This window comes from Pongo abelii, chromosome 21 (genome assembly GCF_028885655.2).
Source record: "Pongo abelii isolate AG06213 chromosome 21, NHGRI_mPonAbe1-v2.0_pri, whole genome shotgun sequence".
Taxonomy (NCBI): domain Eukaryota; kingdom Metazoa; phylum Chordata; class Mammalia; order Primates; family Hominidae; genus Pongo; species Pongo abelii.
The window spans coordinates 42,351,722-42,365,000 of record NC_072006.2 but is presented as its reverse complement, the minus strand read 5'-3'; positions in this window follow the sequence as shown (position 1 = coordinate 42,365,000).

The following is a 13,279-nucleotide window of genomic DNA, read 5'->3' as shown; positions in this document are numbered from 1 at the left end:
CTAATAGTTCCCCACCTGTTTGTGGCAGGGATGGGTTCAGAGCTCTCCTGCATGCATAATAATCCACTTATAGGAAATAAACATATCTGTCTCTGCAGTGCACAAAAACACCTGGGTAGATTTTTACACACTGGGGGGCATTTGTCTGGGATGATCTGATTTTTTCTTTTTTTTTTTTTTTAAGAGATGAGATCTTGCTCTGTTGCCCATGCTGGAGTGCAGTGGTGCAATCATAGCTCACTGCAGCCTCAAACTCCTGGGCTAAAGAGATAGGATGATCTGATTTTAAATACAAGCTGCCTCAAGTATTCAGAATTTGCTTTTGGGGTTTACAGGTCGACCCAGAGTGTCTCAGAGAAAAAGCAAATACCCATTGAGTAGGGCTGGAACTGAGGCACCAGGGGAGACATGGGAGATGAGGCAAGTATATTAAGAAGCTGAGCAGACAGAGAAAACAGTGGCCAGGGGGTGGGTGCTCAAATGCTGACATTCATGTCTGACCAAGCTGCCATTTCTTAGAAAGCTGAGTCCATGCTGTTGAAGTCATGTACTCCTCAGGAGGCAGCAGGGCTTATTTATTTAATGATGACATACCTGACATTTCCATTTGGATGTCTGAGGCAACTCAAACTTCACTTTCTCAAACTCAAACTTCTGCTTTCGCCCCACTAAACCAGCAACTCCTGCAACCTTCCCATCCCAGGCAACGACAACTCCCTCCTACTTAGGTCGAAACCCTTGGAATCACCTTTGACACCCCTCTCACACACATATTCAATCTGTTAGTAAATTCTGTTGGCTCTACTTTCAAGATGTATCCAGAACGTGACCCTTTCTCACCAGCTCCCCTACCTCCACCATTGTCTCTGGCCTGGATTATTTCAATAGTCTCCTTACTGGTCCAGCAGCTCCAAGCTTCCCTGTAATGTGATTTGTTCCTCACACAGTATCCGGAACATCCTTTTAAAAATCTAAGGCACATTGCTTCTCTCCTCTGTTCAAACTCCTTCAGTGGCTCCCATTTCTCTCAGAGCAAAGGACAATGTCTTTGGAATGTTCTAGAAGGCCTAAACAGTCTAGCCCTCTTTGCTGGTTCCTTACAATACCTCTGGGCAGTAAGCAACGGAGGAGGGATTGCTCCCACTTTACAGGTAGGAGAACTGAGGCCCAGAGGGTAGAGATTATGTTCTTAGGTCTGAAGCACAGAGCATCTGGGAGCTCTGTCTATCACTGTGTCCCAGAAGCCTGAGTAGGCAGCTGCTGGTGCTTCTAATCAGATGGGTCCGCTCAACCCACCCTCTCCGCAGAGCACTGGCGCCCTGCCCATTCTCCAGAGTCAGACCCGATGCCAAAATAGGCTAATGGACACTGTGTGCTTGGCTGGGGCAGGCCCTCGGATTCCACCCCTTTTTAGGCTAGATCAGAGCAGTGCATGGTCCACTCTGAGCTGCTGAGTAGCCATCAGAGGAATTTAAATCCCCTAAGCCCTGGAGTAGGTCAGCCTCAGGCAGCTTACTTTGTCCCCGCTCTGACTCTGACTTGCTGAGTGAGCCTGGGCAAGTCACTTCTCTCTTCTGAGATACACTCTCTCCACCTGCATGGAGTTCTAACATTTAGGCACTGGAAGAACAAATTGATGGAAACTGGGCTGTATCCCTATGATAACCAGAAACCAGAAGATATCAATGATCAGCTTGCTATTGCCCTTGACAAAGGTCCATGGTGGAATGTCACAGGGCCCTGTCCCCAGCCCCATCCTGTTCAACAGTTCTATAGGTCATTTTAAGGTGGGAAGATGGCCCAGCACAGCATAGCTAGGAGGGGCAATAAGGCATTGGATATCAGAACCAGGATGTCCAAAGACCCTGACCAGCAGGACCGATGGGCTGAATATAAGAAAATAAAATATAATAAGAGTGGCTGGGCACAGTGGTTTGTGCCTGTAATCCCAGCAATTTGGGAGGCCGAGATGGGAGGATCACTTAAGGCCAGGAGCTTAAGACCACCCTGGGCAACACAGAGAGACCCTGTCTCTACAAAAAACACACCAAAAAATTTAGCTGGGCGTGTTGGCACGCACCCGTAGTCCTAGCTACTCAGCAGGCTGAGGTGGGAGGATCACTTGAGCCCCAGTGATTGAGGCTGCAGTGAGCTCTGAATGTGCCACTGCACTCCAACTCAGGTGACAAAGCAAGATCCTGTCTCTAAAAAGAAATTAAAAACGATATAATAAGAGTGACTGCGAACCCCCGATCTTGGACTCAAATGCCAACAACTAAGTGTGGGGTGAAGAGGTTAAGATTGAGATGGAGTGGGTTTAAATCAGTAGCTCTCTAGGGGACATTTTACATAATTCATGGGGTCGTTTTTGCACTGGTGGCTCTAGTGACATTTACAGGGCAAGAATCAGGAATGCTGGGCACCCCACAATGGACGAGACAGCCCCACACAACAGAAATTTGCCCCACATCCTTCATAGCTTTCAAACGTCCGCCAGATGCAAACCTATGACAACTATATATAGGTCAGCGTTTAGTACATTGCAGTACTGAAAGGTTTCTACAAGAAGTTACATGAAAAACTCAATAACTTAGAAAAAGGTTGTTATTGACAAGGACACATAAATGCAATGACAGTGAGTCAATTATTGAATAACATTCTCATTCCTCACAGCCTGTCTAGTCAATGTGTTAGACCATCACCAACTACATGTCTAGAGGAAAAGGGTTCCAGGGCATGAATGCAGTTCCAGCAAAAACAATGAGACCAACTGCAGATACTTATAATAGAGGAGATGTGTGACTCTTTTTTACAATCTTAGAGACAAGTATTAGTAAATTAGTAGAGATGCAAGAAATCTCACTGAATCTCACAAAATGACCATAAGGATGATCATTTTGGATCTATGTTGTGAAAAGGATACATTGAGATGATGGGGTCACCGTTTGTTTTCCAGTCTTGCTCAGAAATTGTTTCCATAGGTACCCCACATGGCTCCTCCACAGCGTTTTGGATTAAAGCTGCTTTCGCGATCTATCTGCATGTTGCCTCTGCCTCATGAGGGATCTGAAGGCAGGATGCACCCCTCCGCTGCAGATGGGATTTTCAAGGAAGATGCATTTTCTGGGTGACCACACAGCTACCCTGGCCTGTGACATAAAATGGGAATTCTTTATCACTACACACTGAGGCTCACCTTCCTTATTTCCCCCACTGACAGGCAGCAGCGTGTCTTGGGGTACTCTCCTTACTCCAATTAAAGTCTTTCTTTCTGTTATCACATACAAATAAGTCAAGTCTGTTATGTCTTGCCCAAACAGCAGATTTTAATCTTCACCCTCACCTCCTGCCATTTCATTTTTCTGAACTTCTTTAGTGTCATGGCGTCTGGTCTGCTTACATCTCTGGAATCCAGACTTACTAATTATGGGCATACAGGGTTCTGGCATCTTCATTATGCCTTCTTGGGTAGCTGTGCCCAAGAATATATTGAAATACGCATTATTTTATCACAAATCACTCCCACTTTATGTCTCCTTTATATTAGAGACGTTGCATTGATGTGTGTGTGCATTATCATCCATAAGTTTCATTTTGAACATTTAAATGAAAGAAAGCTTAAAATATGTGATAAGAAAGGGGGCTTGGGTAATCACACTTCTGGGTTTAAACCCAGCTACAATGTATTCACTTGTTCATCAGAAGATATGTGGCCAGGTGCAGGGGCTTATGGCTGTAATCCCAACACTTTGGGAGGCCGAGGTGGTAGATTGCTTGAGCCCAGTAGTTTGAGACCAGCCTGGGCAACGTGGCGAAACCTCATCTCTACCAAAAAATACAAAAATTAGCCAAGTATAGTGGCATGCACCTGTAGTCCCAGCTACCTAGGAGGCTGAGGTGGGAGGATCGCTGGAGCCTAGGGAGGTAGAGGCTGCAGTGAGCCCTGATGGCGGCACACCACTCCAGCCTGGGTGACAGAGTGAGACCCTGTTTGAAAAAAAAAAAAAAAAAGATATGTGCAAGAATGTTTACAGCAGCACCATTTGTAATAGTTCCAAACTGGAAACAACATGAATATCTTGAATATCTCAAAGCTGAATGGATGCATAAACTGAGGGGAGCCACACAATGGAGCACCCACAGCAGGAAGAATCAGTCACTCTCAACTACACTCAGCAGTACAGATGGGTCTCACACGAGCATACGGTTGAGTGAGAGAAGCCAGCCACGAAAGAGTGCGTGCTGAGTGACACCACTTACAGAAAGTTCTAGAATCAGCACAACTCATCCATGCTGTTAGAAGGCAGGAGAGTGATTACCTGTGGGGGATGGAAGGTGGATGGAAGCACAAGGGGAACTTCCGCGGTGTTGGTCATGTTCCTGTTTGGTGATCTGATGGGTTCAGTTTGTAAAAATGTATCAAGTTGTACAGTAATGTGCACTCTTCTGTATATAGGCTTGTATTAGGGTTCTCCAGAGAAACAGAAAACAGAACCAATAGGGGGGTGTGTGTGTGTTTGTGTGTGTGTGTGTGTGTGTATGTGTGTAGAGAGAGACAGAGAGAGAGAGAGAGACAGAGAGAGCAGAGAAGAGGGGAGAGATTTATTTTATTTTAAGGAATTGACTTATATGACTGGTGGCTGGCAAGTCCCAAATCTGCAGGCTAGGCTGGCAGGCCGGAGACCCAGAAAAGAGCTGACGTTGCAGTTCAAGTCTGAAGGCCGCCTGCTGGCAGAACTCAGTCCTTTCCTATGAAGGCTTTCAATGGATTGACCAAGGCCCACCCACACGGTACACAGATTGCTTCACTCTGTCTGCTGCTTTACTTTCGTGATCTGCTTTACTCGAGTCGGCTGATTTAAATACTAATTTCATCTTTAAAAAGATGGTGGCCTAGCCAAGTTGACACACAGAATCAACTGTCACAATGCTATACCTCAATTAAAAAGTGATTAAAGTGGGGGATGCTTTGGACTGAGGGTTGAGAACCACTACTTTAGTTGAAAGCTCATAAAGGGACCCACTTTTTTTTTTTTTGAGATGGAGTCTCGTTCTGTCTCCCAGTCTGGAGTGCAGTGGCGCGATCTGCCTCATGGCTTCAAGCAATTCTCCTATCTCAGCCTCCTGAGTAGCTGGGACTACAGGCGCATCCTGCCACACCCAGCTAATTTTTTTGTGTTTTTAGTAGAGACAGGGTTTTGCCATGTTGGCCAGGCTGGTCTCGAACTCCTGATCTCAGGTGATCTGTGCGCCTCGGCCTCCCAAAGTGCTGGGGATTACAGGCGTGAGCCACTGTGCCCAGCCAGGGACCCACATTTTAATTACAGTCACCAAAGGGCCAGTTCTGTATTTGGTTGCACAAGCAGGAGTATTGTAACTGGATCAAGGAAGAGGATGTGTGTTCCCCCTGTCCTCCCCCCCTCCCTCCTCCACCCCCTCCTCCCCCTTTCTACTGATTTTTCATCACCTGGAGAATTTTGGTCATGTCTGAAGGCTATTCCTTCATAGTGACCCAGCTTGTCATGGGAATTACGTGGCCAAGGGAGTAGCCAAGAAAGAATGATTGGTATCTCAAAGAAGCACGATTCACACAACAAAACAAAAGCCTTCAAAAAAATAGGTGCCCTTAACCTGATAAAGGGCATTGATGAAAAACCTATGGCTAACATCATACTTCCCAGCAAAAGATTAGATGTTTCCCTCCCAAAGATCAGGAACAAGACAGTGATGCCCATTCTTGCCACTTCTATTCAACATCGTACTGGAGGTTCTAACCAGAGCAATTAGTTAAGAATATGAAATAAAAGGCATCCAGATGGGAAAGAAATAAAACTATACTTGCAGATGATATAATCTTTTATATACAAGAAAATGGTAAGGAATCAACTAGAAAATTACTAAAACTAATAAATTCAGCAAGGTTGTGCAACCTGTATGTAAAATCAATACATAAAAAGCAATTATATTTCTATACACCAGCAATGAACGATCTAAAATCAAATTAAGAAAACAATTTAATTTACAATAGCATCAACAAGAATAAATTCTTAAGTATAAATTTAACAAAAGGTATACAAGACTTGTATACATAAAACCACCAAATATTGTTGAAAGAAATGAAAGATCTAAATAAATGGAGATGCACTCCATGTTCATGGATCAAAGAACTTAATATCATTAAGATGGCAATACTCTTGGAATTCGTCTAAAGATTCAATGCAATCTCTGTCAAAATTCCAGCTGGCTTTTTTTTTTTTTTTTTTTTTTGCAGAAATTGACAAGATGATCCTAAAATTCATATGGAATTGCAAGAGACCCCAAATAAACTAACTGCAATGCTCAGGTAATCAAGACAGTTTGGTACCAGCCTAAGGATAGACATATAGATTAAGGGAATAAAATTGAGCATCCAGAGATAAACCTTTATGCTTATGGCCAATTGACTTTCAACAACGGTACCAAGACCATTCATTCAACAGGGGAAAGAAGAGTCTTTCAACAACTGGTGCTAGGACAACTAGATATTCACATCCACATCATACACAAAAATCAACTCAAAATGGATCATAGACCTACATGTAAGTTAAAAGTGTAAAACTCTTAGAAAAAAACACAGGAGTAAACTTTCATGACCTTGGGTTAATCTAAGTCTTCTTATATATAACACTAAAGGCACAAATGGCTGAAGAAAAAAAGACTGAACTTCTTTACAATTAAAAAGTTTTCTGCTGCAAACAATATCATCAAGAAAGTGGAAACACAACCCACATAAACTAAAAAAAAAAGGAAAATCACATATCTTATTAAGGGATTTGTATCCAGAGTATATAAGGAAGCTTTGCAACTCATATAAATAATAAAATGTAAGGGGCCAGGTGCAGTGGCTTACACCTGTAATCCCAGCACTTTGGGAGACCAAGGCAGGTGGATAACTTGAGGTCAGGAGTTTGAGACCAACCTGGCCAACATGGTGAAACCCCGTCTCTACCAAAAATACAAAAATTAGCTGGGCATGGTGGCTGGCACCTGTAGTCCCAGCTACTGGGTAGGCTGAGGCATGAGACTCACCTGAACTCGGCAGGTAGAAGTTGCAGTGAGCCGAGGGTGTGCCACTGCACTCCAGCCTGGGCAACAGAGTGAGACTCCGTCTCTAAATAAATAAATAAAAGTCAAATAACCTAAAAATGGGCAAAGGATTTGAAGAGATATTTCTCCAAAGAAGATATGCAAATGGCCAGTAAGCACATGAAAAGATGTTCAGCATCTTCAGTCATTAGGGAAATGTCTATCTAAACCATGAAATATGACTTCATACCCACTAGACTGGCTCTAATGAAAACGAGAGACTACATTAAGTGTTGGCGAGGATATGGAACAATTGGAAATTCATACATTGCTAGTGGGAATGTGAAATCGTGCAACTTTGGAAGGCGGTTTGGTAGTCCCTGAAAAAGTTAAACATTGAGTTACCATGTGATCCAGCAATTCCACTTCTAGGTATATAGATCCAAGAGAAATGTTTTTTTCTCTGCTAAAAATTCCTTTATTAGAGAAGAAGAGGAAGACAAGTACCAGGAGATAACCGACAATAACTCCCACCACCACCCTTTTCTCTTTTTTTTTCTTTCGTTCTTTTTTTTTTGGTACTGATATGGAGTCTCACTCTGTCACCCGGGTTGTAGTGCAGTGGCGCGACCTTGGCTCACTGCATCCTTCGCCTCCTGGATTCAAGCAATTCTCATACTTCAGCCTCCTGAGTGTCTGGGACTGACTACAGGCATGTGCCACCATGCCCAGCTAATTTTTTTGTATTTTTAGTAAAGACGGGGTTTCGCCATGTTGGCCAGGCTGGTCTCGAACTCCTGACCTCAGGTGATCCACCCACCTCGGCCTCCCAAAGTGCTGGGATTACAGGCGTGAGCCACCACGCCCGGCCTCTTTTTCAAACAGAAGCAGTCCAATCCGGCAAAAATATCAATCCTTGGATTTGGAGACCAAACTCGTAATAGGCTTCTCTGACTTTCCCAGACATCTTCCATCCACACGTAGACGGAGCCAGAGACTGTAATAAATCAACGTCAGGGGGAGGAAACTCCAAGATTGATGACACATGTGTTAGAATGTCTGAGTAAATTCCTGACTTTTCACCTGAGTGAGCTCTTGGAGGAGTAAACTGTTTTTCTGGCCAAAGGCAGGCGGCAATATCAAAACTCCATGTACACGCTCCAGTTGACTGAATACCATGAAGCATTCTCAACACAACAATATAGAAAAACTTCAAAGGAAGGATTCTTCCTCCAAATTCCACCAGTAACATCCCTTGGGCCTGAAACCATCTTGTTAGAGTACATGTTGAGGCTTGTCATTCTAGATTTGTTTGGTGCTGTCTTTGCATTCAAGTCTTGTTTTCCAGAAGAAATGCAGGCACAATCCAATTGCAATTTTATCATCATGCTTTTTGGATGTTACAGTAAGCCTCCATTCCCCTTCCTTCTCCTTCCCAAGTACCACTACAGCCTGCTCGGCCCCCGACCAACACCCCGACTTTCACTGACACGAGCCTCCCCAAGAGAAATTAAAATATACATCCGCACAAAAACACGTACACAAATGTTCACAGTATCATTATTCACAAGAGTTTAAAAGTGGAAACAAGCCAGGCTCAGTAGCCCACGACTGTAATCCTAACACTTTGGGAGGCTGAGGCAGGAGGATCGCTTGAGCCCAGGAGTTTGAGATCAAGTTAGGCAACATAACGAGACGTTGTCTCTACAATAAAATAAAATAAGATAAAATTAGCCAAGTGTGGTAGCACACATCTGTAGTCCCGTCCCAGCTACTCAGGAGGCTAAGGTGGGAGGATCGCTTGAGCCCAGGAGGTTGAGACTGCAGTGAGCCGTGATTGTGCCACTGCACTGCAGCCTGGGCTACAGAACAAGACCCTGTCTCTAAAAATAAAATAAAAGTGGAGACTACCCAAATGTCTATCAGCTGATGAATGGATAAATAAAATGCAGTATATTCATATAATGGAACATTATCCAGCAATAAAAAGAAATACAATTCTGATATGTGCCACGACATGGATGAACCTTGAAAACATTATGCTAAGTGAAAGGAGCCAGCCACAAAAGATAACATATTGTATAATTTGATTTATATGAAATGTCCAGAATAAGTAAACCTATAAAGATAGGAAATAGGTTCATGGTTGCCTGGGACTGGGGAGAGAGGTAAGGAGTTGACTCCTAATGGGCATGAAATTTCTTTTTGGGGTGAAGAAATGTTCTAAAATCAGATGATGATGATAGATCTACAACTTTGTGAATACACTAAACATCAAATTTTACACTTTAAATATGGTATGTTCATTATGTCTCAGTAAAACTATTTAAATAAATAAAAAGAATGAATTCTTGACTTATAAGTTCCATGGTAGAGATTTAGTCTAAGGAAATAGTTGCCAACAGGCTCAAAGATGTAGCTTACATCACCCGGAGTTCAGGTGCAAGACACAGAAACCACATTCACTACTTTCAACATAAGGAGATTTAATGCGAAAAGTTGTGTTCTTGCAAAATCATGGAAACTTCTGAAGCAAGGGACCTGGGCTTCTAGGAGTGATTCTTAGAATGTCACCACTAAACTGCCCTGCCCAGGAAAGCTGCTGCCTCTGCCACCACCCAGAAGCTTGGGAACTATTGTCTTCAGGAATTTGTCACCTTAGCTTCACTCCAGCCATCAGATGCGGCTGATGACCCATCACCACTTCTCAACACCCAAGAGTTGGTGACCAGGCACTGTAGACACACCTGTGGGAGGTCTCAATGACTTCACAACCAGCAAAAGAAGGAGGATGACCTCTCTCTTTTGCCTTCAAAACCTCACACAAGTGCATTTAATGGGAACTACTTAATTGGTCTCTAAACCTAGCTGCAAGGGAGTTGGGAAATGCACTCTTCACACTTCCAGCCCCTGCAGTTGAGGAAGGCATATAAGAGGAGGTTGAAATTTATATGGAATAAGCCAATCCACCTTATGAGCCCAAGGCTACAGGGATGGCACTGTTTGCAGTAGTGAAAAAATGGGAAGCAACCTAAATGTGCAAGAAAAGCGGGGCTTGATAAGTTAGGATTCAGCCATGTGATGAAATTCTTGATAACCGATAAATATGTTGTAGAAATACATGTGATTTGAAAATGTTAGGCACACAGCGAAAAAAGGCAAGGGACAAAAGAGTGCTTAGAGGCAACTTTCATGATAGTAGGAATCGCATCCTCTGGTCCACTGCCTGCCACATGCTTGGCACAGGGTGAATGTTCAACAAATATTTCCTGGACAATTGAGTGATTCCATTTTTAGAAATTAAATACATAATTATATGAGTTTGTATATACACAGACACTTAAATATGATATAGCAACACTGAACAAGATAAAACAAAATGTTAACACTTGTTCTCTTTGTTGGTGATATTTGGATTGACTTTAACTTTCATCTTTTGGTTGTTCTGTATTTCATAAATTTTAAACAGTGAACATGTATTACGATTAATTAGGGGGAAACCACAGATGTTCTGTTGAAGCCACAGAAAGAAAACAGTCCTGCCTCATTTCTTCATCTCCCCCAGGGCCTGGCACAGAGCTGGGTCCAGAGTGGGCACCAAGCCACGCTTGGTGACCAAGTTGACCTCCATTTGCTGCCTGAGAGATTCCAGGGTCTTTCTTCAGGAACTCCTGGGTAGAGCTGAGTTTCTAAGATAATCTAGACTCTAACATAGTAGTGCTTCTCCCCATCTAAAACTGGCCAAGCATCAAAGCCATGTGACCTTTCCCAAGTGCCAGTCTTGAGTGCTCGCTGAGGCTGTCCCAGGGTGACTTCAAGCTCAAGGATCTTTAAGAGCTAGATCAACAACTCAGCCCTGCCCCTCCTGTGCACCCATCAGGCCCTGGGGCCATTGCTGCTTTGATCTACCAAGCCAGGCCTGACATCACTGCTCCCAGCTCTGCTCAGTCAGGCAGAGGCTTTTTTGGGATTGAGAGGAGGGTTGGTCTGTCCTCTGGGGCTGCCCCTTGGTATCATGAGAAGTCTCTTAGTGGGTGCTTTGTTTGTTCTGCTTTCACTTACACAGCTGTTAAGGTCTTAGGTCACACGAAGAAGGGAGTAGGGACCAGAATGAGAAAAACGAGAGTCCCAGTTGGCTCTGTGCCATCCAGAACCACACAGGCTAGTGAGGTAAATTATGAGCCTTGCTTTCCACAACGAGCTCTGCCTCACACTTTCTGCCGGTGGACAAGGCACTGATAATGGCAGACCCTCTTCTTCCTCGGGGCCTTTGGGAGAATTGGAGGAGATCCCCGAGTGCTTGATAATCAGTGCCAGCCATCACTCCATTTATCACTCCCATTAGCCAGATGGGGAAACCAAAGCTCCAGAGAGGAAGGACACAGCCAGGGTCACACAACTGGAAAAGGAATGTGTAACAGGAGAGTTTCCATATCAACCACGATATTTGGAGCCTGCAGGGCAGGTCCGAAGGGGAGGAGCAGAGAGAGGGATGTCACAGAGGACTGGGAACTGATCCCAATGGGAACAGCTCACCTCACAGGATCTGCAAACATACCCCAGCCTCAGGCTCAGCCCCACCTACACAGACCAAGGTGGGGGAATGTGCTTCTGCCCCTGATGAACAGTGGGTGCCATTTCCCTTTCTGGCCTCAATTTGCTCTTCTTTTAAAAAGGGCCCAGGGATGATGGTAATCACTAAATTCAAGATCTAAAATTCTGGCCAGGCATGGTGGCTCACACCTGTAATCCCAGCACTTTGGGAGGTCAAGGTGGGTGGATCACATGAGGTCAGGAGTTCAAGACCAGCCTGGCCAATACTGTGAAATGTACTAAAAATACAAAATAATTGGCTGGGCGTGGTGGTGCAGACCTGTAGTCCCAGCTACTCAGGAGGCTGAGGAAGGAGAATGGCTCGAACCTAGGAGGCAGAGGTTGCAGTGAGCCAAGATTGCACCATTGCACTCCAGCCTGGGCAACAGAGCAAGACTCTGCCTCAAAAAAAAAAAAAAAAAAAAAATATCTAAAATTCCATGATGAACAATTCCAGCAGTACCTTCCCAGAATGCAGCCTTGACTGTGCCACTTCTCTGCTTTAAACTTTCCCATGGCTCCCCGTGTCCTAAACTGAGTCTGGTAGACAAAGACGTTTGTTGTCCAAGCCCCACTAACCACTCCAGCCTTGACATTCCTTCCAAGTACCCCCAAAACCCCAGCCATACTGTTTGACTCCTTTTTCCTGTGAATTCTCTACGCTATTCCTCACTTCTGTAACTTTACCCCTGTGTGCACAGACAAGTCTGCATGTCTGCTAGGCTGTTCTTACGTTGCTGTAAAGGAATGTCTGAAGCTGGGTAGTTTATAAAGAAAAGAGATTTAATTGGCTCAGGGTTCTGCAGGCCATACAAGCATGGTGCTGACATCCACTTGGCTTCTAGGGAGGCCTCAGGGAGCTTTTACTCATGGTACAAGGTGAAGGTGAAGTGGGAGGAGGTATATCACATAGTGGGAGCAGGTGCAAGAGAGAGAGGGGGAAGATGCCACACACCTTTAAACAGCCAGATCTCGTTAGAACTCACTCACTATCATGAGGACAGTGCCAAGGGTATGATGCTAAACCATTCATGAGAAATCCACTTTTTAAAAAAATTTTAATCTAAGTTCTAGGATACATGTGCTGAACGTGCAGGTTTGTTACATAGGTATACATGTGTCATGGTGGTTTGCTGTACCTATCAACCCATCATCTAGGTTTTAAGCCCCGCATGCCTTAGGTATTTGTCCTAATGCTCTTCCTCCCCTTTCTCCCCACCCCTCAACAGGCCCCAGGGTGTGATGTTCCCTCCCTGTGTCCATGTGTTCTCATTGTTCGACTCCCACTTATGAGTGAGAACATGCGGTGTTTGGTTTTCTGTTCCTGTGTTAGTTTGCTGAGGATGATGGTTTCCAGTTTCATCCATGTCCCTGCAAAGGACATGAACTCATTCTTTTTTATGGCTGCAGAAAAATCCACTTTTCACGATCCAATCACCTCCCACCAGGCCCCACCTCCAACACTGGGGATTACAATTCAACATGAGATTTAGAGCAGACAACATCCAAAATGTATCAGTGTGAAATGCTCCTCTTTGCCTTATCTGCATAATTCATATTCATACTGCAAAACCCACATTGTGTCACCTTCTCCATGGAGGCTGTCCTGATCTGCCACACA